Source organism: Schistocerca piceifrons, unplaced genomic scaffold, assembly GCF_021461385.2.
Source record: "Schistocerca piceifrons isolate TAMUIC-IGC-003096 unplaced genomic scaffold, iqSchPice1.1 HiC_scaffold_949, whole genome shotgun sequence".
Lineage (NCBI taxonomy): Eukaryota > Metazoa > Arthropoda > Insecta > Orthoptera > Acrididae > Schistocerca > Schistocerca piceifrons.
Window position 1 is genome coordinate 112,501 of NW_025729222.1, and position 5,000 is coordinate 117,500.

Genomic DNA, 5,000 nt, shown 5'->3' on the forward strand with positions numbered 1-5,000 from the left:
CAGGGATCCGACGGAACTACGCCACCCATGCCGGCAAAACAGTATCGCCATCTATGAAAATAGGGCGACACCACATGCAATACCGCCATCTATGCGCATCTGACAACACTACGTCCGCACCACAAAACATACCGCCATCTGTAGGTCTCCCGCAACATGACCTCCTCCAACGACGATACCGCCATCTATGCGACGCCAAGCCGATTAAGACAGCGATGGCGCCACAGTGCCCGCCTTTCGACGCCACCCACAAAGCCTGCAGCCTCTGTCGACCATAGCACCCAATCTCCAGTGGCTCTGCCGCACGAAGCCGTGGACCGGCAATGACTCCACCCGCACCCGTTCGTGCACCACCCCAACCGCCAAACGCGCACCTCCAGCGGATGAACGGCGGACGTTTCCCGCACTCGTAAAGTGCAATCCACCCCTATAACGTGCGTTTCATGAAGAGTTATTGCCAATATGCGACATTCCCGCTGTCCCTATACATGAGCCGCGACCTGTACCACTTACGAGCGAGAGACGCGATCGCGTTGCTCACTGTACGGCGTCCGATACCGAGCCATCAGCATGTCGGTCCCCATGCGCGTTGCACTCGCACTCGCAGTCGCAAAAACGTGGGGCAAATATATTACGCGGAAGAGTTATAACAGACCGAGCCCCACTGCATGAGGGGAGTCTTTGTCACTAATGTACACAGATGGAACATTTTGGACTGGAACCAGATTACCCGTACACACGGCGCTGATTAGTAATCAATGCAGAGCCATCAAACTACAGAATATATATACAACTGTCCGTATACATGCTGAAAGAGTCTGCCCACAATGGGAACCACACGTCAGCCAGCCACTCTGATCACGCACCACTCTCTGCTTCTAACGGGCGCACATACAATATGTAAGCACCAGCATGGAACAACATCCAGTGCATCCTCTCCGCCACATTACACAATCCACACTATCACAACCAGACCAGGAGGTCCATGCGGAAAATACAATATCCCACCCTTTCGACATCCACCATTGCGCAGATCAGGCACCAACACCCACACATGTCCTATACAACGGTGCACCCAACATCACAATAGTACCTCCTGTCACAGCGCACAAACAATGACATGAGTCAAAGACACAGGTCTGACACAAGCATAGAATTGGAGCGCCGCCTCTAATAAGCCAAAGGTGCATCCTGACGTGACAAATCTGATCATGTCACAAGCATTCACTTACTATAATCACTATCAACGAACCTGCCGCCCCCGCCCCCCCCTACACCTTTCCTTACAACAACGTGTAACCTAACCTATGTTGTACCTTAACCTAACCTATGTTGTACCTTAACCTAACCTATGTTGTACCTTAACCTAACCTATGTTGTACCTTAACCTAACCTATGTTGTGCCTTAACCTAACCTATGTTGTGCCTTAACCTAACCTATGTTGTGCCTTAACCTAACCTATGTTGTGCCTTAACCTAACCTATGTTGTGCCTTAACCTAACCTATGTTGTGCCTTAACCTAACCTATGTTGTGCCTTAACCTAACCTATGTTGTGCCTTAACCTAACCTATGTTGTGCCTTAACCTAACCTATGTTGTGCCTTAACCTAACCCATGTTGTGCCTTAACCTAACCCATGTTGTGCCTTAACCTAACCCATGTTGTGCCTTAACCTAACCCATGTTGTGCCTTAACCTAACCCATGTTGTGCCTTAACCTAACCCATGTTGTGCCTTAACCTAACCCATGTTGTGCCTTAACCTAACCCATGTTGTGCCTTAACCTAACCCATGTTGTGCCTTAACCTAACCCATGTTGTGCCTTAACCTAACCCATGTTGTGCCTTAACCTAACCTATGTTGTGCCTTAACCTAACCTATGTTGTGCCTTAACCTAACCCATGTTGTGCCTTAACCTAACCCATGTTGTGCCTTAACCTAACCCATGTTGTGCCTTAACCTAACCCATGTTGTGCCTTAACCTAACCCATGTTGTGCCTTAACCTAACCCATGTTGTGCCTTAACCTAACCCATGTTGTGCCTTAACCTAACCCATGTTGTGCCTTAACCTAACCCATGTTGTGCCTTAACCTAACCCATGTTGTGCCTTAACCTAACCCATGTCGTGCCTTAACCTAACCCATGTCGTGCCTTAACCTAACCCACGTCGTGCCTTAACCTAACCCACGTTGTCGCCTAACGTAACCCACGTTGTCGCCTAAACCTGCTCTGTAATTGTTATACGACTCGTTCAATTAGTGTAGTGTTGCCCACCCGCAACCCTCGCAATATAGTTCGCTACTCGCACTCCCCGCTCCCCTGTGTATCGCTTCATGTTAAACACCTTGCAAGTCTTGCTCACTTTCCACATGCTCCTGCTGTACACTGTAATGTGGATGGCAGCAGGACGTACATGCCGCCCCTCCCCACGTCCCCACCTTGCCCCCTGCCTTCGCAAGCTGGTTGGTGAGAACTTTGCATGTTCAATGCCCTCCGCATGCGACGTACTCAGGCTACGTTGTGGTGCGGCCTGTGTCAACTGTCCGCTAATGTCGTACGCGTAAACCACAATCTGTACTGCACATTCGTCCTTATGTACTGAATGATACATCGTGGCACATGTGTGACCGTACAACGACTGCGCCCAAAAACGGCGGACCATACAGTGCAAATATTGTGCACGCAGCTACGTGTCGTCTCCCTATGAGAGCTGGATTGCAGTGTGGTACGCCATAGAGACGTGTGGGAGGAACGGACGCCGTGGATGGCGATCAGCATGAGCTGTCTGTTGATGTATTCGGACCTAGTCGTCTCTCCTCACACACCGTGATGGCATGGTGCACCGCGTTCCATATCTGCGACATGCTACAGAGGCCGGTTGACAGTCGTTCGAGCAATGGACATCGCATACGTACGGGGGCCACCTTCCACGTATTGTCTAGGCGTGCACATTTTGTTGCGTGTATGTGGGCAGACGTAGTGTGGCGTGACACCTGACACAGGCATGCAATAATCGTGGAAGTTGCAAATGGCGATGGACGCCTGCGTTTTCTGGTGAAGTTACGCAAATGAACAAATGGTAACCTGTTGTGGTGCGGTTGTTCTCGCTAGGGGTGAATCGGTGATGGCGACGATAGGTTGAGGTACTAACCGGTTGTTCCAGCGATACCCACCATGCCGACGAAACTGAACGGCATCTGGGTGTGAAGCGATACGCGGCGGTGGCTGGGTGGGACCGTCCCCGGCCGGTGAGGGGGCGCCTCCCGGCGTGCTGGCCGCGCGGTGCGTGGGCGCACGCGCTACAGCCGGCTGGTGGGGGCGGCCAGTGGCAGGCGCGCCGGCCGACGGACGCGGCAGGCGTCGCAGCTGCGCGCCGGCGCACCCTGCGCGCGGCGCCGTGCGGCCAAAGTAGGTCCTCGCGGGCCCGGTGCGAAGCGCGGTGGACATCTTCAGTGTGCTGGTCCGATTGAGGACTGTGTGCGTTGAGGATGCGCTGCCGCCCGGCGCTCGGCGCCGCGACGCCGTCTGCTGCTCGGTCGCCCCAGCGGTTCTCGCTGGTGGTTTGTATCGCAGCTGTGCGGATGTGTTGGCGCGTGCGCTGTGCTGGGAGAGTTCGCTTCGGCACCCAAGTGGGGCTTTTGTCCTTCTGTGGCGCTGGCGTTGGAGCTGCCGGTCACCGTAGGTGGCGCGTGTTGTCTCCCGCCGGCAATGCCACGACAGCACGCTCCCGGGCCTCTGTCGGCAGCGGCAAGCTCAGTTGGGAGCACGGGTGGTCGCACCGAAAGCGTCTACTCGCCTAACTCCGGGCGATTGCGCCTCTCTCGAACCCGACCAAGTACTTGGGACGGCGCTGCGCGCCGCCGGGACCTGAGAGGGTTTCGAGGTGTATTGTGCAGGGGAGCTCAGCCTCCTCCTGTTTGCAGAATGATTGAGCGGACGCTTGCGTGTTCGCGCGGGCCCCCGGGACACACTCCCGGGCGGCCGGCTGCTCAGCTCTAGTTGACGCAGCTCCCTGGTTGATCCTGCCAGTAGTCATATGCTTGTCTCAAAGATTAAGCCATGCATGTCTCAGTACAAGCCGCATTAAGGTGAAACCGCGAATGGCTCATTAAATCAGTTATGGTTCCTTAGATCGTACCCACGTTACTTGGATAACTGTGGTAATTCTAGAGCTAATACATGCAAACAGAGTCCCGACCAGAGATGGAAGGGACGCTTTTATTAGATCAAAACCAATCGGTCGGCTCGTCCGGTCCGTTTGCCTTGGTGACTCTGAATAACTTTGGGCTGATCGCACGGTCCTCGTACCGGCGACGCATCTTTCAAATGTCTGCCTTATCAACTGTCGATGGTAGGTTCTGCGCCTACCATGGTTGTAACGGGTAACGGGGAATCAGGGTTCGATTCCGGAGAGGGAGCCTGAGAAACGGCTACCACATCCAAGGAAGGCAGCAGGCGCGCAAATTACCCACTCCCGGCACGGGGAGGTAGTGACGAAAAATAACGATACGGGACTCATCCGAGGCCCCGTAATCGGAATGAGTACACTTTAAATCCTTTAACGAGTATCTATTGGAGGGCAAGTCTGGTGCCAGCAGCCGCGGTAATTCCAGCTCCAATAGCGTATATTAAAGTTGTTGCGGTTAAAAAGCTCGTAGTTGGATTTGTGTCCCACGCTGTTGGTTCACCGCCCGTCGGTGTTTAACTGGCATGTATCGTGGGACGTCCTGCCGGTGGGGCGAGCCGAAGGCGTGCGACCGCCCCGTGCGTGCTCGTGCGTCCCGAGGCGGACCCCGTTGAAATCCTACCAGGGTGCTCTTTATTGAGTGTCTCGGTGGGCCGGCACGTTTACTTTGAACAAATTAGAGTGCTTAAAGCAGGCAAGCCCGCCTGAATACTGTGTGCATGGAATAATGGAATAGGACCTCGGTTCTATTTTGTTGGTTTTCGGAACCCGAGGTAATGATTAATAGGGACAGGCGGGGGCATTCGTATTGCG

General features: G+C 53.9%; 1 non-coding gene across 1 annotated transcript in view; it reads left to right on the top strand.

Moving 5' to 3' along the window:
- Positions 1-4,010: 4,010 nt before the first annotated feature.
- LOC124773225 overlaps positions 4,011-5,000 on the top strand; it is a 1,909-nt gene continuing 919 nt past the window's right edge. Inside the window, exon 1 of the ribosomal RNA XR_007014545.1 lies at positions 4,011-5,000. This exon is cut by the window's right edge and continues 919 nt beyond it. This is a non-coding gene — a ribosomal RNA (small subunit ribosomal RNA).